We start from the raw sequence: 25629 nt of genomic DNA, 5'->3' as shown, positions 1-25629 counted from the left end.
CCTGTATGGATATTCAACATTCTTAAAGAAAAAATGTTTCAACCCAGAGTTTCATATACAGCCAAACTAAGCTTCATAAGTTAAGAAGAAATAAAATCCTTTCCAGACAAGCAAATGCTAAGGTATTTTGTTACAACCAGGCTTGGCCTGCAAGAGCTCCTGGAGAAAGCACTAAACATGGAAAGGGAAAGCTGGTACCAGCCACCGCAAAAGCACACCAAGGTATAAAGACCAATGACACTATGAAGAAACTTCATCAACTGATGTACAAAATAACCAAATAGCGGCATGATGACAGGATCAATACATATAAAAGTACAATTCACACATAACAGTACTAACCTTAAATGTAAATGGGCTATATGTCCCAATTAAAAGACACAGGCTGGTAAATTGGATAGAGTCAAGACCCATTGGTGTGCTATATTCAGGAGACCCATCTCACATGCAAAGACACACATAGGCTCAAAAGTAAAGGAATGGAGGAATATTGACCAAGCAAAAAAAAAAAAAAAAAAAAAGAAAAGAAAAAAAAAGCAGGTGTTGCAATCCTAGTCTCTGACAAAACAGACTTTAAACCAACAAAGATGCAAAAAAATTACAAAGAAAGGCGTTACATAATAGTAAAGGGAACAATTCAACAAGAAGTGGTAACTATTCTGAATATATATGTACCCAATACAGGAGCACCCAGATTCATAAAACAAGTTCTTGGAGACCTACAAAGAGACTTAGACTCCCACACAATAATAGTGCGAGACTTTAACAACACACTGTCAGTATAAGATCAATGAGACAGAAAATTAACAAGGATATTCAGGACTTGAACTCAGCTCTGGGTCAAGTGGACCTAGTAGACATCTATAGAACTCTTTACCCCAAATCAACAGAATATACATTCTTCTCAGTGCAACGTGGCACTTATTCTAAAATTGACCACATAATTAAAAGTAAAATACTCCTCAACAAATGCAAAATAAGTGAAATCATAAAATACAATCTCTCAGACCATGATGCAATCAAATTAGAGCTCAGGATTAAGAGACTCACTCAAAACCACACAATTACATGGAAATTAAACAACCTGTTCCTGAATGACTCCTGGGTAAATAATGAAATTAAGGCAGATATGAAGAAGTTCTTTGAAACCAATGAGAACAAAGACAATGTACCAGAATCTCTGGGACACAGCTAAAGCAGTGTTAAGAGGGAAATTTATAGCACTGAATGCCCATATCAGAAAGCTTGAAAGATCTCAAATTGATACCCTAGCATCACAATTAAAAAGGATAGAGAGCCAAGAATAAACTAATCCAAAATCTAGCAGAAGACAAGAAATAATTAAGATCAGAGCAGAATGGAAGGAGATAGACACACAAAATCCCTCCAAAAAATCAATGAACACAGGAGCTGTTTTTTTGTAAAAATTAGCAAAATAGACTGCTAGCTAGAGTAATAAAGAAGAAAAGAGAGAAAAATAAAATAGACACAATAAAAAATGATAAAAGAGATATCACCATTGACCCCACAGAAATACAAACTACCATCAGAGAATACTATAGACACCTCTATGCAAATAAACTAGAAAATCTAGAAGAAATGGATAAATTCCTGGACATGTACAGCCTCCCAAGACTAAACAAGGAAGAAACAGAATTCCTGAATAGACCAATAACAAGCTCTGAAATTGAGGCAGTAATTAATAGCCTAGCAACCAAAAATAAAGCCCAGCACTGGATGGATTCACAGCTGAATTCTACAAGAAATACAAAGAGGAGCTGGTACCATTCCTTCTGAAACTATTTCAAACAATTGAAAAGGAGGGACTCCTCCCTAACTCATTTTACAAAGCCAGCATCACCCTGATACCAAAACCTGACAGAGACACAACAAAAAAGAAAATTTCAGGCCAATATCCCTGATGAGCATTGATGCAAAAAAACCCCTAAATAAAATACTGGCAAATCGAATCCAGCAGCACATCAAAAAACTTATCCACCATGATCAAGTTGGCTTCATCCCTAGGATGCAAGGCTGGTTCAACATATGCAAATAAATAAACATAACGTATCACATAAACAGAACAAATGAAAAAACCACATGATTATCACAATAGATGCAGAGGAAGCCTTTGATAAAATTCAACATTCCCTCATGTTAAAAACTCTCAATAAACTAGGTATTGATGGAACATATCTCAAAATAATAAGAGCTATTTATGACAAACCCATAGCCAATGTCATATTGAATGGACAAAAGCTGGAAGTACTCCCTTTGAAAACTGGTACAAGACAAGGATGCCCTCTCTCACCACCACTACGTTCTTCAACATAGTATTGGAAGTTCTGGCCAGGGCAATCAGGCAAGAGAAAGAAATAAAGGGTAATCAAATAGGAAGAGAGGAAGTCAAATTGTCTCTGCAGATGACATAATTGTATATTTAGAAAACCCCATCATCTCAGCCCAAAAACTCCTGAAACTGAGAAGCAAGTTCAGCAAATTCTCAGGATACAAAATCAATGTGCAAAAATCACAAACATTCCTTTATATCAACAACAGACAAGCAGACAGCCAAATCATGAATGAACTCTCATTCACAATTGCTGCAAAGAGAATAAAATACCTAGGAATATAGCCAACTGGGGATATGAAGGACCTCTTCAAGGAGAACTACAAACCACTGCTCAAGGAAATAAAAGAGAAGACAAACAAATGGAAAAACATTCCATGCTTATGGTAAGAAGAATCAATATCATGAAAATGGCCATATTGCCCGAAGTAATTTATAGATTAATGCTATTGCCATTAAACTACCATTGAAATTCTTCACAGAATTAGAAAAAAGTATTTTAAATTTCATATGGAATCAATGAAGACCCCATATAGTGATGACAATCCTAAGCAAAAAGAACAAAGCTGGAGGCATCACTCTACCTGACTTCAAACTATACTGCAAGGCTACAGTAACCAAAACAGCATGGTACTGGTACCAAAACAGACATATAGACCAATGGAGCAGAACAGAGACCTCAGAAATAACACCACACATCTACAACCATCTGATCTTCAACAAATTTGACAAAAACAAGCAATTGGGAAAGGATCTTCCATTCAGTAAATATTGCTGGGAAAACTGGCTAGCCATAGGCAGAAAACTGAAACTGGACCCCTTCTTTACACCTTATGCAAAAATTAACTCAAGATGGATTAAAGACTTAAACATAAAACCCAAAACCATAAAAACCCTAGAAGAAAACCTAGGCAATACCATTTAGGACATGGGCATTGGCAAAGACTTCATGACAAAAACACCAAAAGCAATTGCAACAAAAGCCAAAATTGACAAATGGGATCTAATTAAACTAACGAGCTTCTGTACAACAAAAGAAACTATCATCAGAGTGAACAGGCAACCTACAGAATGGGAGAAAATCTTTGCAGTCTACCCGTCTGACAAAGGTCTGATATCCTGAATTTATAAGGAACTTAAACAAATTTACAAGAAAAAAACCACCCCATCAAAAAGTGGGCAAAGAATTTGAACAGACACTTCTCAGAAGAAGACATTTATGTGGACTGGGCATGGTGGCACATGCCTGCAATCCCAGCACTTTGGGAGGCCAAGGCGGGTGGATCACAAGGTCAGGAGTTGGAGACCAGCCCAGACAATATGGTGAAACCCTGTCTCTACTAAAAATATAAAAATTAGTCGGATGTGGTGGCACACACCTGTAGTCCCAGCTACTTGGGAGACTGAGGCAGAAGAATCGCTTGAACCCAGAAGGTGGAGGTTATAGTGAGCTGAGATTGCACCACTACACTCCAGCCTGGGTGACAGAGCAAGACTGCATCTCAAAAAAAAAAAAAAAAAAAAAAGACATTTATGTGGCCAATAAACATGAAAAAAAGCTCAACATCACTGATCATCAGAGAAATGCAGATCAAAACTGTCAGGCCTCTGAGCCCAAGCCAAGCCATCGCATCCCCTGTGACTTGCACTTATACGCCCAGATGGCCTGAAGTAACTGAAGAATCACAAAAGAAGTGCAAATGCCCTGCCTGGCCTTAACCGATGACATTTCACTACAAAAGAAATGAAAATGGCTGGTCCTTGCCTTAAGCAATGATATTATCTTGTGAAATTCCTTTTCCTGGCTCATCCTGGCTCAAAAAGCTCCCCCACTGAGCACCCTGTGACCCCCACTCCTGCCCGCCAGAGAACAACCCCCTTTTGACTGTAATTTTCCTTTACCTACCCAAATCCTATAAAACGGCCCCACCCTTATCTCCCTTCACTGACTCTCTTTTTGGACTCAGCCTGCCTGCACCCAGGCGAAATAAACAGCCATGTTGCTCACACAAAGCCTGTTTGGTGGTCTCTTCACACGGATGCTCATGACAAAAACCACAATGAAATACCATCTTAAGCCAGTCGGAATGGCAATTATTAAAAAGTCAGGAAACAATAGATGCTGGTGAGGCTATGGCAAATAGGAACACTTTTACACTGTTGGTGGGAATGTAAATTAGTTTGACCATTGTGGAAGACAGCATGGTGATTCCTCAAGGATCTAGAACCAGAAATACCATTTGACCCAGCAATCCCATTACACTGAGTATGTACCCAAAGGAATATAAATCATTCTACTATAAAGACACATGCACACATATGTTTATTGCAGCACTATTTACAACAGCAAAGACATGGAACCAACCCAAATGCCCATCACTGATAGACTGGATTAACGAAGTGTGGTACATATACATCATGGAATACTATGCAGCCATAAAAATGAATTAGATCATGTCCTTTGCAGTTGCAAGCCATCATCCTCAGCAAACTAACACAGGAACGGAAAACCAAATACCGCATGTTCTCACGCATAAGTGGGAGTTGAACAATGAGAACACATGGACACAGAGAGGGAAACAACACACACCAGGGCCTGTTGTGGGGTGGGGGTGGGTGAGGGGAGGGAACTTAGAGGACATGTCAGTAGGTGCAGCTAACCACCATGGCACATGCATACCTATGTAACAAACCTGCACGTTCTGTGCATGCATTCCATTTTTTTTGAAGAAATAAAAAAAATTAAATGAATAAATAAATGTTCTCATCACACACACACACACAAAATAAATTTAAAGGAGTTTAATTGAGCAATGAACAATTTGTGAATCAGGCAGCCCCCAGAATCACAGAAGATTCAGACAGACTCCAGGGATGACTTGTGGTCAGAACAAATTTATAGACAACAAAAGTAAAGTGATGGACAGAAATGGAAGTGAGGTACAGAAACAGCTGGATTGGTTACAGGTTGGTGTTTGCCTTATTTGAACACAGTTTGAACACTCACCAGTGTATGAGTGGTTGAAGTATGGCTGCTGGGATTGGCCAAGACTCAGCTATTGTTACAGGTGCATACTCCTAAGTTAGGTTTTCAATCTTGTGTACCTATTAAGTTACATTGCAGTTCATCCGCAAGGACTTGCATATGGAAGTACAGAGTCCTCCTCAGGCCATATTTAGTTCTCCTTAGTAGTGTTACAAACAATCCAATTATACTATTTTAGTTATTTTAAAATGTACAATTAAGTTGTTATTGACTGTAATCACCCTGTGGTGCTATCAAATAATAGGCCTTATTCATTCTTTCTAACCATTTTTTGTACCTGTTAACCATCACCATGTTCCCTTCCAGTCTCCCATTAGCCTTCCCAGCCTCTGGTAACCATCCTTCTATTCTCTGTGTCCATGAGTTCAATTGTTTTGATTTTTAGATCCCACAAGTAAGTGAGAACTTATAATGTTTGTCTTTCTGTGCCTGGCTTATTTCACTTAACATAATGATCTCCAGTTCTATCCATGTTGTTGCAAATGACAGCATGTCATTCTTTTTATGGCTGAATAGTACTCAATTGTGTATATGTACCACATTCCTTTATCCCATTCATCTGTCAATGGACATTTAGGTTGCTTCCAAATCTTGGCTATTATGAACAGTGCTGCAACAAACCCGGGAGTATAGATATATCTTTGATATACTGATTTCCTTTCTTTTGGCTTTGTACCCAGCAATGGGATTGCTACATCATATGGTAGCCCTGTTTTTAGTTTTTTGAGAAACCTCCAAACTGTTCTCCATAGTAGTTGTACCATTTACATTCCCGTCAACAGTGTATGAGGGTTCCCTTTTCTCCACATCCTCGACAGCACTTGTTATTGCCTACCTTTTAATTAGAGAGTTTATTATTGACAAGAAAGGACTTACTTCTAATGTCTTGCTGTTTGTTTTCTATTTGACTAGTATATTTTGTGTTACTAATTTCCCCTATTATTACCTTGTTTTGTGTTCAATTGACTTTTTGTATTGTGCCATTTGATTACTTTTTCATTTATCTCTTTCTTCTTTCGTTCTCTTTCTTTCTTTCTTTCTTTCTTTCTTTCTTTCTTTCTTTCTTTCTTTCTTTCTTTCTTTCTTTCTTTCTCTTTCTCTTTCTTTCTTTCTTTCTTTCTCTTTCTTTCTCTTTCTTTCTTCTTTCTCTTTCTTTTTTCAGAAGCTATTTTTTGTTGTTTTCTTGAGGATTGCTATTAACCTCTTACATGTGTGACAACTCGTTTTGAATTAATACCATCTTAGTACCCTCTTAATGTTTCATACAGGGAAAATCTGCTAGGGGTGAACATTCTCAGCTTTTATCTGTGAATGATTTACTTTCTGTTTCATTTTAAAAGGAGTGTTTTGTTGGACATAGCATTCTTGGATGACAATTTTTTCACTTTAAATATGTCATTCCACTGCATTCTGGCCTTCTTGGATTCTGCTGAAAATGTAGCTGTTAATTTTATTGATGATCCTTTGTACATGATGAGTTGCTTCTCTGTTGCTACTTTTAAGATTATTTCTATCTTTTGAAAGTTCAATTATAGTATGTCTTGGTGTGATTCTCTTTTTGTTTATTCTATGTGTTGAGCCACTTGGAAGTATAGATTAATGTGTTTTATTTTTTTAAATGGGAAGTTTTTCACCATTATTTCTTCAAACATTCTTTTGGTACATTTCTCACTTTTTATTCTGGAAATCTCATTATGTATATGTTGGTAGGTTTGATGGTGTTCCATAAGCCTCTTAGGCTCTGTTAATTTTTCTTAATTATCTTTTCTTACGGATCCTCGGATTGGATGATCCAATTGACCTATCTTCAAGTTTACTTATTATTTCTTTTCCCTGCTCAAATCTGTAGTTGGGATCCTCCAGTGAATTTTTAATTTTGCTTATGTTTTTCAGCTTCAGAATTTCTGTTTGCTACTTTTTATAAGTTTTAATCTCTTTAGCAATATTCTCTATTTGTTCTGTACATCATTTTCTTGATTTTTTTTTTTAGTTCTTTGAGCATGTTTAAGTCAGTTGGTTTAAAGTCTTTGTCTAGTAATTCCAATGACTTTGCTTCCTTTGGTACAGTTTTGGTTAATTTATTCAGTGAATGGAGTATATTTTCTTGTTTCTTTGCATTTTTTGGTAATTTTTGGTTAAAAATTGGACATTTTCAGTAGTATAATGTGGTAACTCTGGAAATCAGTTTCTTTCCCCTCCTCAAGGGTTGTTTTGTTGTTTGATGTGGGTTGTAACTGCTTTTTGGTTTAGTGGCTTTCTAAACTATCTTGTAAAGACTGTATTTTTTTCTTGTGTAGTCTCTGATGTCTCTGTGCCTTTAGCTTATGTTATGATAGAGATTTTCTTGAATGGCTGGAGTCAATAAAGGAAGAAGAAGAAAAGAAAAAATCTTTTAGTCTTTTAAAATTGGCTCTATTGGGGACTGTATTAGCCCATTCTCACACTGCTATAAAGAACTACCTGAGACTGGTAATTTATGAAGAAAATAGGTTTAATTGACTTACAGTTCTGCAAACTGTATAGGAAGCATGGATGGAAGGCCTCAGGAAACTTATTATCATGGTGAAAGGTGTAGAGGGAGCAAGCATGTTTTACCATGGCAGGGCAGGAGAGAGAGAGGGCTAAGGGGGAAGTGCCACACACTTTTAAACCCTCAGATCTCATGAGAACTCCCTATCACAAGAACAGCAAAGGGGAAATCTGCCCCTATGATCCAGTTACCTCCCACCAGGCCCCTCCCTCAACATGGGGAATTGCAATTCAACATGAGATTTGGGTGGGGATACAGAGACAAACCATATCAGGGACATTCCTTCAATGCTTAGCCAGTTTCTTTATAACTCAGCTGTAGTCTTCACTCTATATCTGTGCTGAGCCTAATAATAAGCCTCAGGTGAATGCTTAGGGTCTTCTCAGGTCTTTTCTGAGTGGGAGCCCTCCCCTGGGGGGATGCATGAATTTCTAAATTCCCCAGCTGGCACATTAAATTAAAGCATTTTCAATGCTTTAATTCTTCAAAGAATATTTCTCTCCAGTTTTTTTTTTTTTTTTTCTCCCGGGCTTTTAGTGCACCCTTTCTTTTTTTTTAATTTTTTTAAATTTTATTTATTTATTTATTTTTATTATTATACTTTGAGTTCTAGGGTACGTGTGCATAATGTGCAGGTTTGTTACATATGTATACTTGTGCCATGTTGGTGTGCTGCAACCATCAACTCGTCAGCACCCATCAACTCGTCATTTACATCAGGTATAACTCCCAATGCAATCCCTCCCCCCTCCCCCCTCCCCATGATAGGCCCCGGTGTGTGATGTTCCCCTTCCCGAGTCCAAGTGATCTCATTGAAACACTGTTGCCTAGGGCAAAAGATTGCAGTCAAGGTAAAGAATGGGTGCACTATTGTTCAGTTCTAGTGCACCCATTCTTTACCTTGACTGCAATCTTTTGCCCTAGGCAACAGTGTTTTGTTAATTTGCCTTTTAATGTTTTTCAAGAATATCCTCTGTATACTCTCTTTTTCTCCCTGAGAGAGTTCTTACTTAGATGAAGCAAAGGCAAGTCCCTTGTATCAGTCCTTTAGGCAGTTGCCCTATAGATCAAAACAGACAAAAAATCCCACAATTATTTGAGAACATAGCCTACTGTCTGTCTCTGGAATAAGGGACCAGGGTCTTACACTGGGACCAGAGGAACTGTCTTCGAGACTATTGTCAAGTCAGAGATGGGACGGTGCAAGAGCAAGTAAAAACACTGAAAAGTTCTACAATTTTAAAATTGCCTTTTTCTTGACTCAGCATTTACTTGGTTTCTGCAAAATTTTGACTATTTTCCAGAATTCCTACAAAGGTGATTCTGAGCATGTTCACCCATTTCTTGGTATTTCTGTGGAGGAACAGGCCCTTGGAGCTAACTACTTTGCCGTTTTTGCTAACATCCTTTCCACAATTTGTTTTGGATTCTTCTAGTATTTATTAAGGACTTGCTATGCATCAGGCACCATGTTAAATGTTTTATGTCTATTTAACCCTCATACTAATTTCATGAGGGCAATATTATTATCTGCATTTCACAAAAGAAGAAAAATAGGGCAGATTTGTCCAAGGCAATACTACAGATAGGAAGAGATACACATGAGCTTGAACTCAGATCTGTATGATTTCTAGCCCCAGGCTCTTAACTACTAGGATAAACCAATATACTAAGAAAGGCAGGAATAATAAAAGGTGTTAGGTGACCTAATTCTAGACACAATTTTATGCTAAGGGATTAGCTATAATTTGTTTATATGAAAGATGGTTTTTATTTTCTATCTCTCATTCATGCTTTGCATCTGAATGGTGTAAGTGAGTGTGAAGGGTCTCAGTAGAAGTAAGAGAAAGAAATATATCCAAGATATCCATCAATAGTCATGCAGGATGAATAAACAGATGTTGATTACTGTGTATGTTAGCGTGTAATGTTTTTATTAAAAGATTTAAGCTAAGAGAATGGCCAAAGTAAATAGAAAAGGCGTGAAGGGAGGCTGTGTGGATACTTGATACATGATTATCCTATTCTTGTGTGTTGCAGCTGTTCCTGATTATTTTGATGGAGGACTGTTAAGGAACTGCAAGAGTTGCAGATTTAGACTCCCTGAGTTCAAATTCTGACTCTACTTTTTGCCATCTCTATGACCTTCGGCAAATGAATTAATCTGTCTATGCTTCAGTTTCCTCACTATGAGGTATGGGGATAATGATGGTACCTACTTCATAGTGTACTTCAGAATCAGAGAAGCTAGTAAAGTGAACAGCATTAAGAACTGTGTCTGGCACAGAGTAACCATTTTAAAATGTTGGCTATTAGTATTGTTATAAAACTAAACAGAAAAAAATAAAAACACATTTTTTTCCCAATAAGATTTTAATAGTCACACTTCATTATCACCTTCCTTTGCTCACTTACTTATCCTGGTGGACCCTTATGGGGTACATGGCACTTTAGAGGCATCTCTTGTTTTGCATTTGACCTTCTTAGGGTAACTGTAACTCACAAAAGGAAAAAGAAAATTGAATGACTTTGCTATCATGCTTCTTCCTGACAACTTCTTCAATTCTCCTTCATTTCAAAGAGGATGAAAATGTACAGACAGTCATTTTTTTTATAACTGAAATTGTACAAACATCCCTCATACTTGTACTGAAAGTTCCATTTTCATTTAACGTTTTATTTCCTTCTGTGTAATTTTAAGTTTACAAAATCTCAGATAACATTAATCTCAACAAAATTTTGTTAATGGTGTTACTTCTGGTACTCCAATATGATGAAGCTAAAATATAAATAGATGGAAGTCTTTTTATGAATTTTTATTTGAAAGTGTCTTGGGGATCCTATGGACATGAGGATTTATATTGTTTTTCCACTGTGATACATATGAAGGATGATGTTGATGAGATTAACACAGTCCTATGGACTCATCTAAAAATTCCTTGTGTGTGCTAACAGATGGTAATCTTCATATTTCCTCAAGAAGTCATTTAGGAATGCCAGCAAATAAGTGTGACATTATTGTTTTTAAATAGATTTTATATTTTAGAGCAGTTTTAGGTTCACAGCAAAGTTGAGCAGAAGTTACAGATATTTACCATATATTTACACATAATATCTTTCCCCATTATCAACATCACCCACCAAGGTGGCACATTTATTGCAATTGATGAACCTGTGTTGATATATCATTATCCCTTTATGTTCATGGTTTACATTAGGGTTGCCTCTCGGTGTTGTACATTCTATGGGTCTGAAAAATGAATAATGACACATGTCCATCGTATGTCAGTATTATACATGGTGGTTTTATTGCCCTAAAAGTCCTCTGTGCTCTGCCAATGTGGCACTGTTTTAACAAATAAATTTGACCTTTTTCTTAGTCACACTCCAAAAAGCAAATCCTTTGAACATGCTGAAACTTTATAGTTAGTGATGATACTGACAAGAAACCTAAGAAGTTACTCTGAGTCATAATGGACCCTGAGATCAAGAACCAGCTAATTTGCCGAAGTGCTTCACTTTAAAAAAGAAGAGAGTGGTGATTAGTTGCCCAAAGTCACACAGTGGTGAGCAACTCCAGGGACACTTGACTCGGGGCTTAGTTATTCAGTCCACAGACACTTATTGAGCTTCTTCTGTGTCTAAGGCCTCTTGCCCAACAAAATGGTGAACAAGACTCCACCTACTTCAAGGATTGGGAGAGTAGAGAGTGGAATGGGAACAACTGGTGAGTAAAGCATCAATTATGTAACAGTATTAAGGTGGCATACAGAAGTTGGTAGAAGCACAGATTAGGGGAATCAAACTGGAATTTGTAGTAGGTTTGAGGAAGGCTGCCCAGAAGAGGGGATATCTAAGGTAGACTTGAAGAATGAATGGGAGTGAAGTCATATTTGGCCAATTGATAATTGATATTAAGGTACGACTATGTCCAAAATTGGCATCATAGAGAAAAAAATAGCCCTTTTACAATCCTCCTTTTGTAACCTTAGCCAGAGTTAGAACCTTTACTGGGTAATGATAAACAATAATACTCATTGGTTTATTGTTGTTAATTTTTAAGCATATCTGTATTACAACTTCATGTGATTCTTTTAGTGATTCCATGAGTAAGGAAGAGCAGGAATGATCAATGTCTCAAAGAATGACCTAAAATAAATCTGGAAGTAAATAAAGTGAAACCACAGTGGATGTGACCCTTTTGATTTTTTCTTTGAGATATGAAATAGCCTTTGGTTGCTCAAACACACACTGACCATCTTGTGGAGTAAAGTTTGGTCGGTTGGAGAAGTGAAAAATGCCTTATCAGTCATGTCAGTCGATGTTCTACCTATGACCACTTTGTATTCTGATCAGACTACCTCACCCACAGCCTGTGACCCTATATCCACAGGATGAGCCTATCTTTCCTTTGGTTGAAATTAATTGACTAGGATTGGATACTTTGATCGTGGTTCTATAAAGCAGTGCTGTACAGATAAGATTTAATTATTGGGCCCAACTTTTTACCCTTCTGTTTTAGTCTGTTTGTGTTGCTATAAAGGAATACGTGAGGCTAGATTATCTATAAAGAAAGGATATTTATTTGGCCTATGGTTCTGCAGACTGTACAAGAAGTGTGGCACCAGTATCTGCTTCTGATGGGGACTTCAGGAAGCTTCCAGTCATGGCAGCATCTGCTTCTGGTGAGGGTTTCATGAAGCTTCAGGGAAGGGGAACAGCTATTACATGGTGAGAGTGGAGAAAAAAGAAAGAGAAAGGAGATACCAGACTCTTTTAAATAATCAGATCTCTTGGAAACTAATGGAGTGAGAACTCACTCATTACTGTGAGAACAAGAGCAAGCCATTCATGATGGATCCACCCCTGACCAAAATATCTCCCACCAGACTCCACCTCCAATGCTGAAGATCAAATTTCAACATGAGATTTGGAGGGAACAAATATCCAAATTATATCACCTTCCCTTGCACCCATAGTCTTATGGTCTCATTATGGGCAGAAAGTACTTTCTGACTCAGGACTTTGGACTTGCTATGTGACTTGTCTTGGCTAATGGCACACAGGCGGAAGTGCCAGCCATTCTGAGCCTACGCTTTAAAAGGCTTTCTGTGTTCCTTCTTATCCTCTTGTGCCTCTGTCATCTCATGATAAAAACTTCTCTTGGATAACTTCCGCCCTGTAGCCTGAGTCTTAGAGTAAACACATGTGGAGCAGAGCTGCCAAGCTAAGTCAGTTAAGTTTAGCTGACACCAGTTGACTCACAGATCCATCAGAATCAATGGTTCATATCTTGCCCTTGATGTTTGCAACTAACTTGATGGAAGATCAGTAGATATTGTCCTCTTGACCTGAAACCTAAGGTACACTTTGTGGCTTGGATTGCCATTTTGGGCTCCAGATGAGTATGTAGAGGAAGTCAGTCTACAGAGAAAGACAGGAAGTGAAATATACAAGTGACAGAGACAATCATCTTTGCTTCCAGCTGTTCTCTAGATTTAGCTTCCACAAGGCAGGAAGCTATAAGGGCAGGTAGTGGCCTTTGGACTGGCTGACATTCTCATCTATGAGCGGACTGGTTGTTATTGGACTGTCTTGCAAAAACTGGGATACCATATGGTTTCTTGAAATTAGGCAGAATTACTAGCAGTAAGACTGAGGAACAATGTTAAAGTATGGTTTCTGCAAGGTTGTCTTGAAGCTGAGTCACCTTAAAACAAGGACAGCATCTACAGGGGATCAAGTTTCCAGAGATGAGTAAAGGAGATGCAAGAGGCAGCTGTTATTTTGTCTGTACAGTTTTCTTTTTCAGGTTTACTCTAAAAATGTTCCTGTGAGAAATATGCTGCCTTGCCTAACTTCTCTTTTCAGCTTAAATTGTACCATCCCTAGCCAGACTCAGAGGTGGTCAGTCTTAATACCATGTCACTCTACCTTCCCTCTCTCCTCATCACAAAGTAAATTGAACCAAGGGAGTACTTCTGCCTGACCCAAAGGAAACCAGTCCATGTGGCTTCTGTGGGGCTCAACCTGGTTACAGGGGTGTAAAGATCTGGCAAGCAGACTAACTCATCTGCCTGGCTACAGTGATTGGTTCCGTCTTAATATAGGGCCCCAGCCGGGGCAACCATAATCCTCTCTAGGGTTTTTCTTCCAGAAGGTTGAGGAGAGACTATTATTTCTACTCTGATGGCTGAGCTGGCAGCATTTGAGGGAAGAGCTGCTAGTGACTATTTTGATGCTATCAGATGAGAACCTAAGGATTAATTCTGACAGATACAAGAAGTATGGTGAAGAAGCAGGAAGGTGGGAGGGAAGAAGGGAGAGACAGAGGAAAGAAAATGAGAGGGCGCTGAAAATAGTGCCTGAACTCTTGGATACAGCCCTGCTAAAGCTAACTCTATCCCCTGGTTTTGACAGGTGCTAGTCCAATAAATGCCCCCTTCTCTTTTTCTTAAACTGGTTTGAGTTAGGTTTCTATCACCTCTAACAGACAGTCTTGATGAATCCAGAAGGACCATTGAGGTAGAGAGGAGGCAGCCCATTGTGGGGACTAGGTCTTCTTCACTGGCACAGAGCTCAGCCCCTTAAAATACAAGAGAGAAAGGCTGCATAGATTCCTCTGAAATCAGAGAGTAAATTGTAAAATCATGAAGGAAACCAAAGCAAAAAATATGAGGCCTAATTCAATTTACATTATTAGGTAAAGGTTTTTATAAGACTTTTAAGACTTGCTGTAATTTCATAATGTCTGTGGTAGGTACTGCTCAAAGTAAACTGCATGGATTCAAATCCCACCTTCAGTATTTACTAACTGTGAATATTAACCTCTCTGAGTAGTAGCCTCATCTCTAAAATAGGGATAAAAGTAGTGCCTATCTCATGCAGTTGTTACAAGAAATAAATGACTTAATTCATGCAAACTTTTAGAAGAGCGTTCAATAAACACATAATAAGTGAAACTGTTATTATGAGCTGTTTTTATTTCTCACATTTGTTACCTTGATTTGTAAGAGGGATGGTGTATTTGTGTAGGCTCAAGAAGGTGGGATGATGAACAACACAGGTGAGCAAATCCCTAAGGTTTCTGGGAAAGAGGAAGCAGGTAAACTGTGAGTGAACCAGAACTCATAAATATCCCTGGGTATTCATTCTGGCTTAAGGTATTTGGGAATCAGTTATCTATAATGTACAGGTAAAGACATTGAGGACTAGAGACTGATGTGCTCCAGGTCCGTCAGAAGTTATAGGCAAAGCTGAGACTTGAGCCCAGATCTTGTGACCTTAATTGGGCACCCTTTCCAGTTCACCATAGTATGAGCAATGTGAAGGCAGGGACTGTATTTGTTATCCTGAGGGTTTGAAGAAATTTAAATGGAATGAATGATTGAATGAATGAATCTGGTCCAAAATGACTCTTCTGGTCACGAATGCTATTTAACAAATTATTCCAACCTTAGTGGCTTAAAACAATAACCATTTTATTATGCTCCTGGATTTGGGGTGAGGAATTCATGAAGAGCTCAAGTAGGCAATTTTCATTTGAGGTTTCTCATGCAGTTACAGTCAAATGACATCTTGATTCAGTCAAATGACATCTTGATTCATCATGTTCAAGATTGCTTAGTCATGCTGCTGGCAGTTGGATAAGGGTTGTTTGCTGTGAGCTCAACTGAGGCATCTGAAGCATCTATACATGGCCTGTTCATGTTGGACTTCTTACAGGATGGCTCAGGACTCCAAGCAAAAGTGTTGCAGTGGCAAAGTAGAAGCTACCTTTCCTTTTCGGATCTACCCTTAGAAGTCACATAACATTACTTCTACTGTATTCTGTTGGGTACAAGTGAATTGCAAGCTTGCAAGGGGAGAGGACATCGATTGTACCATTAAATAGGTAGGGTGTCAAACAATTTATGGCCATAAAAATAAAACTTCCACAATGACCTTCATTATAGTTGTAAGTTATATCCATGTAAATAGACCCTGCAAGGGTGAGACTTGATGCTGGTCCTGTCCCAGGTTACCTGATGTTCCTCAGAACATGAGTAACTGAGGTGCCACCTGTTTTGTTTACTGGTTATGGCTACACACCCTCTTTGTGCTGCTGCTTATTTGTATCTCAAGCCACCAGTGAGATATTACTCTTGCCTCTGTATGGCATGATTCTTACTCTTTGCACCATGCCTATATCCGTCCTCCTGTTTCTCTCTTTCCCTGGAAGTCAGGCTACACCCTTTGCAGCAGCTATTTCTGAGTGAGGCTGTCACAAGCCCATTTTCCCATCAGAACCCACTCTGAGAGTTCCACTTAGCTCAGGGCAATGCACACCACTTTGGTGCCACTCCTAGTTTTACTGCCTACAGTTCAAAGGGTCTCTAGATTAAGTCCCTTTGGTTTAGGAAAATATCCTTGCTAAAGTCTCTTTAATGGAGGATGAACTGGTGAGGTGTAGGAGTGATTCATGCTACCAACAAAAATGAGACAAAATCCTGAAACGTTTGCTGCTTTTCCTGCAGAAACCCTTCCTAGGGGACATTAGGGTCACCAAACAATGGTTTCTGAAGATGATGCTGCTGATTCTGAATCTAGTAATTTTTCCAGGAACCACCTAGAAATAAAACATAACCCTGATACTTTTACTGTAGTAAAAATTTTAAAGCAAATCAAAACACAAGAAATACAATATGCAGATCAATGCAATAAATCTCTATATTGCTATATTTAATATTTTCATTTTTGAAGAAGTTTGATTCACTGCCAAAATAATCTGAAACACTAGAATCCCATTAGTTATTAAGAACCAATTAGGTGGGAAGTTGTCAATTTGTAAGCTAATTTTGGACTTATAAGAGAAAAAAGTAAACTGAATTATTTTAAGGGACCACAAGCATCTCTCACACTTCTAAGTATAATTATGCCACAACCAACATAGATAATGCTGCCCAAAATGGAACTTTAAGATAAGACTAAACAAAACCTCTTAAGCCCTAAGGAAAATATTTATGAACAGTCTAAAAGAAGAATAATGCTAATTTATAAGGTAGATTGGGAAATGAGAGTCAAAGGAATATTATGTTCAAACTATATGTTATGGCTAGAGTGTCCCTGAAGCTTAGAAGAAAAAAAAAATCATGAAATTAGAAAGCTAGTCCTAAGGAATTGAAAAATGCAGTAATTATCTTGGTTGCAGTTAAGGGTACAGGTAATTCATTTTAAGTAACAAACAAACAAACACACTGTATTTTCCTTCCTGAAATCTCACAGAAAAGCAATTTCAGTAAGATGAAAAACACCAAATTGAAAAAAAAGGTTGATTTGGCTTTCCTCATCACCTCATGGACCAAATCAAAGAGATTGTAGAACTCATTGCCCCAGTTGTGAAAAAATCAACTGGCCCAGAGAAATGAGTCCTCCCAAAGCAAATTCAGAAACCAACTAAAACTGGTGTATATTTTTCTTGATTCTTTTTCATTTGAGAACAAAGAACCTATATTGCTCAGATTAAAAAAAAAAAAAAAAAAAAAACAGAGAGAATTCAGGAGTCATAACTGAACTGAAGGTTTAATAGAATCAGGGTGGGTCATCGAAGATGGTAGACCTGGGATAAGATACTTGGAAGTCTGTGTTATGTGTGTCCTTTTGTCTCTGACAGAAAGACATGCAGTATGCTTCATGGGGGGAAGGCCTGTAGCTTTCCTAACTTTTGCTGGCTTCCTTGTGTTAGCAAATAATTAAGAGTCATTACTATAAGATATGACACTCTTATGAAGAATTTCAGAAGTTAGAGGCTTCCCGTAAGTGTCCAAGGGAGAAAAACTTACCTTTGGGTAGTGAAAAATCTGGTCCTTTTTGGAAGATATAATATGTTCAAGAGATGATAGATGCTGCTTCACATGAACTTAAATTGATCCATTTGCAAGTTGAGGCACATGTTCATAGAGGCCATCCAAAAGGTTGGCTGTGGAGGATAAGGCCTATACTGCTTGTTCAAGATTGTGGAGCTGACCCCTGCAAATTCCCCTTGCCTTCTCCTGCTCCCCCTCTGACAGCCCCAGTGGAGGGGGTGAGCTGTGTGGCATGGTAGTTCTGGGCTCCGTGGGATCTCATAGGAACCTAAAGCAAGTTAAAGAGAGCTTCCCCAGAGCCCATGTCCTTTTAAGAACCAAGCAGAGTATGTCCCATGGCATTTTGAGTGGTTTTTTTTTTTTTTTTTTTTTTTTGCCTCTAATTTATTTTAAGAATCTATTTACACAGGAAGATCCCTTAAATCACTAACATCCAGCTAACAAGAATCCTTGCTTACAGAAATGGCATCTAGCTCACCTTGTTCCACCTGTTTTAGGCTCTCTTTCTCAAGTAAGATATCTTGAAGCTTATTTTTGGAGAATTTGAAATTTAATTTTGGTGTGTTTGTGGGCTCACAGGTAAAGGAAGGAAGGAAGCTGGAAAAGAGGTTATATTCTAAGGCAGGAACGGGTAGTACTTCTCTCCTACCATCTTTCTCTCCTACTGCTCATTTTTACTTTTTTTGTCCAACTTTGGTTGAAGTTGACAGGCAAACATTTGGGGAGCACATATAGTATTGATTTCAAACTCAAACTTCTCTGGACTCTAGTTATATAGATCTAACTCCTATACCATACCTCTACTTAGACAGATCAAAGGCACCTCAAACACAACACTTCCAATGCAAAAATCATAGTTTATTTATCCCCCAACAGCCGCTCTTACTGCTCTTCCTACTGAACTTTCATACAGCAACCAAAGTCAGCTTTTAAATATGTAAATTGCTGATTTCTTTGAGCAGTGTTTTCTAATTCTGATTGTAGAGATCTTTTAGCTCCCTAGTTAACTGTATTCCTAGGTATTTTATTCTTTTTGTGGCAATTGTGAATGGGATTGCATTCCTGATTTGGCTTTCGGCTTGACTGTTGTTGGTGTATAGGAATGCTAGTGATTTTTGTACACTGATTTTCTATCCTTAGACTTTGCTAAAGTTGTTTATCAGCTGAAGGAGCTTTTGGGACAAGACTATGGGGTTTTCTAGATATAGCGTCATGTCATCTGCAAACAGGGATAATTTGACTTCCTCTCTTCCGATTTGAATGCTCTTTCTTTCTTTCTCTTGCCTGATTGCTCTGGCCAGGACTTCTAATACTGTGTTGAATAGGAGTGGTGAGAGAGGGCATCCTTGTCTTGTGCTGGTTTTCAAAGGGAATGCTTCCAACTTTTTCTCATTCAGTATGAGGTTGGCTGTGGGTTTGTCACAGATGGCTCTCATTATGTTGAGGTATATTCGTTCAGTACCTAGTCTATTGAGAGTTTTTAACATGACAGTTGTCGAATTTTATTGAAAGCTTTTTCTGCAAATACCATTTGACCCAGCAATTCCTTACTGAGTATATACCCAGAGGAATATAAATCGTTCTATCATAATGACACATGCACACATGTTTATTGCAGCACTAGTCACAATAGCAAAGACACGGAATCAGCCTAAATGCCCATCAATGGTACAATGAATAAAGAAAATGTGGTACATATATACCATGGAATACTATGTAGCCATAAAAAAGAACAAGATCATGTCTTTTGCAGGAATATGGATGGAGCTAAGGGCCATTATCCTTAGCAAACTAACACAGGGACAGAAAACCAAATACTGGATGTTCTCACTTATAAGTGAGGGCTAAATCATGAGAACACATGGACGTATTGAGGGGAACAACACACACTGCAGTCTACCTAAGGGTGGAGGTTAGGAGCAGGGAGGGAACCAGGAAAAATGACTGATGCATACTAGGCTTAATACCTGGGTGATGAAACAATCTGTACAACAAAGCCCCATGACACAAGTTTACCTATGTAACAAACCTGCACATTACCCCGAACTGAAAATAAAAGTTCAAAAACAAGATCAAATGAGGGAAAATATATATGTAAATCAGAGCATGTCCTTGGTCTGCCTAAAACCCTTGTATGGCTCTCAATGGCTCTAAGAATAAAGATCCAAATCTATCTTAAAAAGTCTCTTGGCCGGACGCGGTGGCTCACACCTATAATCATCCCAGCGATTTGGGAGGCCGAGGTGGGCGGATCACGTGAGGTCAGGAGTTTGACACCAGCCTGGCCAACATGGTAAAACACTGTCTCTACTAAATATACAAAAATTAGCCAGGCTTGATTGCATGGGCCTGTAATCCAAGCTACTTGGGAGGCCGAAGCAGAAGAATTGTTTGAGCCTGGGAGGCGGAGGTTGCAGTGAGCCGAGCTAGCACCACTGCACTCCAGGCTGGGTGACAGAGCAAGATTCCATCTCAAAAACAAACAAACAAAAAAGTCTCTTATGACCTGGCTCCACCGTACCTTTCCAGATTCATCACAACTTCCCTCATCTGGGTTTTCCAGCAGCAGACACTAAGACAAAGTTTGGTGTACACAGTGTTTATTAATGAATGCCAGTATATGTGAAAGGAAAGGAGAAAGAAGCAGAATGGAGCAGAGGAAGAAGTTGAACTTCAATGCAGGGCCAAGAAAGCCTTGGCCAACATAATGGGGAGCTCCAAAGTGAGTTTTGCTCATCACAATTATCCTGCTTCAGGCCTTTCTATCTTGCCTAACATGTGTTTGGGCATGACTCTAGGCATGAACTTGGGCAAAGTGGGTCTCTTCAGCCCTGGCAGATGTTGGTGCAGCTGACAGCTGGCGTAAGTTCTTCCCTGGAGGGGGGTCTGCCCTTCACCACGTGCTCCAGCTGCACTTGATTTCTCTACTTTCTCAGAACTCACAGAGCACTTTCCTCCCCTCAGTCCTTTGTGTCTGCTGTTCCTTTTTCTTGAAGCACTTCTCCTGGCTCCCCTTTTCCTGAATTCTATGACCTTGGGCAAAACATTTTTTTTTCAGATATCAGCAATAATGAGTAAAGAGTTACTTCTACTCATAGCACATCTCATAGTTTGTAATTTGTGCTTTTTAGGAGAGTAAATCCTTCAACTCATTATTCTACATAATTATTTGTGTATTGCTTATGTCTCCTGCTATACTATAAGCTCCATGACAGCAGGATTGTGTATATTTTATCTTCAGAGACTAGTGGGGTACCTAGAATATAATAAATGCTCCGTAACTATTTGTTGAATGAATAAATGGATGAATGATTAAAAAGTAACCTGGGGGCTCTGGGGTCCTACTGAAGGAAGTACCAGGAGGTGGGAGAAGCGTATAGGTGGAAAGATGGAACCACATTCAACTAATATAGAGAGCTGGCTTCTTAACAATGATGTTTTCCATTCAGACCTAATGTTGTTGAACTGAGCATACATTTAGGATCTGGCAAGCCATTTTTGAGCGAAGAATGCAGGTCAGAATTTTTTCTTAGCACTACGGCTCATGGGCAATTCTGTCCAGATTTTTACCTTTATGCCTATTAGAAAGTGTGACAATCTGTAATCTCCCTTTCAAGAATTTCTTGAGATCAAGAAGTCTAACACCCACAGTCTGACTAGTCCTAAAATCAACCAGATTCAGGTCCTTACGTGGATGATCTAGCCCCACAGGAACAGAAAGATCTTAAACTGCTTACCTAGATCCTAAAACCATGAGGTTCAGCCTGGAAGTTCATTTGGACCCATCTCATGGACAGGTAGGATAGAAAGAAGTATAGTTGCCATCAGCCCTGCATGTGCTGGGCTTGGTAGAATGTGTTCCTGTGGGAATTCTTTCCTAGCCTTTCCCAAGAAACTTAGATATTTTCCCAAATCCAGGATCCTCAGGAAAATCAGTTGAGAAATCAGAAAAATGAGAAAATATATTATAATATTATAATTCCTTGACAAGAATTAAAGCTTAAAAATCAACAAAGAGATGTTGCTGGTTGTAAGGAATCTGCTGACCTCAAATGGAAGACAAGAGCAGGAAACACTGGAATTCTGAGCAGGAGGTTAAGTGAACAGTTTCAGGGCAGGAACACAGAAGAGAAATGGTTACAGTTGAATCAGTCAGTCTTGCTTGTAGCTGTTGCCATCTAATATGTGAGTGGTTGTGGGCCTGTCTCCTGCCAATGGTGAATTATTCTTGCAAATAAAATAAACATTAGTCAGTTTATATGTGTAGAATACTTTAAACCAATCCTATGGGTCGTGTTCCAAGAAATAAAAAATTTTAGGATCAAAATAAGTCCTTAAATTGGCAATTTGATATGTGATTTTATGTCATGCTGTTAAGCTTGGTAGGATATACAAATATATTATTTGAATACCACCCAATAATGTTCATTGCCATTTTTCAGTTTGAATATCTGCTAATAGCTACAGGTCTTTGTAAATATTACAAAACTTAATATTCTTATTTATTAAATATATATATATTTCAGATATCAGCCATACTGGGTAGAGTATGAGTGATTTTGGAAATACTTCAGGAAGAGCTTGTGATTTTGAGAATTCCTGACAATACCCAGGTATTCTGATTTCTCATTTCTGAATCCCAAAGACTAATAACTGTTAGAAATGTGGAAGCACTAACCAACATGAGCCCCAAGCACCCCCAGGCTCACTCAGCAGCAGTCTTTCTTGTCAGTTTCCTCATGTAGGCCTCAGTTTTCTCATGTAGGCCCCAGGTAGGTGGCTAAATCATTGGGAACTAAGGACTTTATTTCAACTTGGAGGTTACTTCACTGTTTTACCTCTGGGTGCCATCCTGAGCTCCATTTTCCTTGACTAAGGCCTTTTCCTCCTGCCCAGCTTTTCCTAGAGTCACCAAGGAGAAGAGCAGTGGACATTGCTCTTCATATCCCTTGTGAAGAGTGAGTTGTTGCTTTATGCCAAACGGGCTACCTGAAGAATTGTATGCTGGTTATTTTCTATTTGTGGCTCTCTCCTGGCCCCAGATCCATGCTCTCTCTGCTTCTCTGCCCTGCTGTGTGTCACAAGTGGCTGATTCTGGCAGACTACCTCACCTGGACTCCCTTTGGGTTAGATTCTGGCCCAGAGACTGAATCCAACCCACTGCCTGTTTTTGTAGATAAAGTTTTATTGAAACACAGCCATGCTCATTTGTCTCTGTATTGTCTATGGTTGCTTTTACACCACACTAGCAGAGTACAGAAGTTGTAACAAGGATAGTATGGCTCACAAAGCCTAAAATATTTGTTACTATACCTGACTTAGGCCAATGTGAGGTGAAGCTCCAACATTAGATAAGAGAGTGGAAGCTTCTGCTTGATGTTCAGCTCTGGAAGCAGCAGTATCTCTCCTGGCCTATAGCTCTTACCAGGAGGCCCCTCCCCATGGCTCCAGCTCTGAGCTGGAGGCCTAAGAATAGTGATGGCTTCCTGCTGTTGTTAGTCTCTGGGTGACTCAATGTCCCTTCCTTGTTCTCTTAATTCTGCTCAGAATTTTGTAAGTAGACCTTAAAGTGTCTTTATTTGCACCATCTGAAGTGATTGTTTTCCTGCCAGAATCTGACTAATGCAACTTGACTACAAGCCTCACCTTGGCCACATACTTGAGCAGACCCCCTTGGCAAGGGATACCAGTCTAGGTTGAGCCCGAGTCTGATGTACCACCACAGGCAAGGTGATTTGCCTCTTGGCTAGCCTAGCAGTCCTTACTGATGAATTAGGGTCCCTAGTCCAGGCTTTGTCCTTAAGAATAGTTTAATCCCTTTCCACTGTTGAACCATCTTCAAAGTCCTAGCATGCTCTGTGGTTAACTCTTATACAAATTATACAAGAAAGCAGGAAGTTTCTTTATACTTTTTTCTAGTAAAATATGATGAGCTTAGAAATCTCTTTGAGTTAGGTTGGTATCTGGATTAATTTATTCTAAATGGGAGTTGAAATAATTTCTTCTTTGAAGTCTTATCAGAAACGCAGGTTAGTCTCCATCTAGATTTATAGGATTTTAGTTGGAATGGGAATACCATGACATCAACTCTAAGTCTGGCATTTTGTATTTTGTATTTGATGCAGTGATTTTCAAATCACTACCCAAATAATACATGGTTGCTGGCATGTCTGTCTCTGGAATTTATAGAAGAAACCTTTTTTTTTTTTCTTTTTTTGCAATGTTGACTATCACCCAGGTTGCCCCCAAAGCTTTCTCAAGAATAAAAATATAATTTTCACATTTTCAGTTATACTTGCTATCTGAAATAGTAACTACAGAATATGAATTTGGTCAAGGAAGGTTATGGAAGAAACAACATTTGAATATGAGAAATCCCCAAGTATTAGAGTCATATATGGTGCTATTGACTTCAATAATCTTACCTCCCATCTTCTTTCTGCCTCTCTGTAGGACTATATATAAAATTTCCTATAAAATAATTAATTTAAAAAACAGACACCCCCATTCAAGGGGCATTATATAAAAATTTTAGGAATGTATGTGCTACATCTATAGTATTGGTGGTTAGATTATTACTTATGAGTTTGTGCTCACTTTGGCAGCACATATGTACAAAATTGGAATGATACAGAGATTAGCATGGCCCCTGGGCAAGGATGGCATGCAAATTCATGAAGCATTTCATATTTTTTAAAAAATTGATAAAATAGGCCACTAGCTAGATTAAGAAGAAAAGAGAGAAGATTCAAATAAACACAATTAGAAATGATAAGGGGGATATTACCACTGACCCTACAGATATGCAAACAAAAATCAGCATTATAAACACCTCTATGCACATAAAATAGAAAATCTGGAAGAAATAGATAAATTCTGGACACATATACCCTCCCAAGACTGAACCAGGAAGAAACTGAATCCCTGAATAGTCCAATAATAAGGTCTGAAATTGAGGCCCTAATAAATAGCCTACTGTGATGGTTAATACTGAGTGTCAACTTGATTGGATTGAAGGATACAAAGTATTGATCCTTGGTGTGTCTGTGAGGGTGTTGTGAAAAGAGATTAACATTTGAGTCAGTAGGCTGGGAAAGGCAGATACACCTTTAATCTGGGTGGGCACAATCTAATCAGCTGCCAGAGTGGCTAGAAGATAAGCAGGCAGAAAAATGTGAAAAGAGAGACTGGCCTAGCCTCCCAGCCTACATCTTTCTCCCATGCTGGGTGCTTCTTGCCCTCAAACATCGGACTCCAAGTTCTTCAGTTTTGGAACTCAGACTGGCTCTCCTTGCTCCTCAGCCTGCAGATGGCCTATTGTGGGACCTTGTGATCATGTGAGTTAATACTTAATAAACTTTATATATATGACAGAACTAATGGAATATACATATACTTAATAAACTCCTATATATATACACACATATATGGGACAGAACTAATGGAATATATATATATATATATTCATTCTAGAGGTACAGAACTGTCCTTCTGGAGAACCCTGACTAATACACCTACCAACTAAGAAAAGCCCAGGACCAGACAGATTCACAGCTGAATTCTACCAGAACAAAGAAGAGCTGGTACCATTCCTACTGAAACTATTCCAACAAATGGAAAAGGAGGGACTGCTCCCTAACTCATTCTATGATGCCAGCATCATCCTGATACAAAAACCTGGCAGAGACACAACAGAAAAGAAAACTTCAGGCCAATATCCTTCAGGCTAATATCCTTGATGAACATCAATGCAAAAGTCCTCAACAAAATACTGGGAAAGTGAATCCAGCAGAACATCAGAAAGCTTATACACCGTGATCAAGTAGGCTTCACCCCCAGGATGCAAGGTTGGTTCAAT

At 38.7% G+C, this 25629-nt stretch overlaps 1 non-coding gene across 1 annotated transcript; it reads left to right on the top strand.

The window, feature by feature from the left end:
• Positions 1 to 24360: 24360 nt before the first annotated feature.
• LOC112423560 (U6 spliceosomal RNA) lies at positions 24361 to 24465 on the top strand. Its single transcript, XR_003014031.1, has one exon. It is a non-coding gene; the product is annotated as a U6 spliceosomal RNA (small nuclear RNA).
• Positions 24466 to 25629: the final 1164 nt, after the last annotated feature.

The sequence above is a fragment of the Macaca nemestrina genome, chromosome X (assembly GCF_043159975.1).
Source record: "Macaca nemestrina isolate mMacNem1 chromosome X, mMacNem.hap1, whole genome shotgun sequence".
NCBI classification, from domain to species: domain Eukaryota; kingdom Metazoa; phylum Chordata; class Mammalia; order Primates; family Cercopithecidae; genus Macaca; species Macaca nemestrina.
Note: the sequence above shows the minus strand (reverse complement) of the source record. Positions and strands in the feature narration are given on the sequence as shown.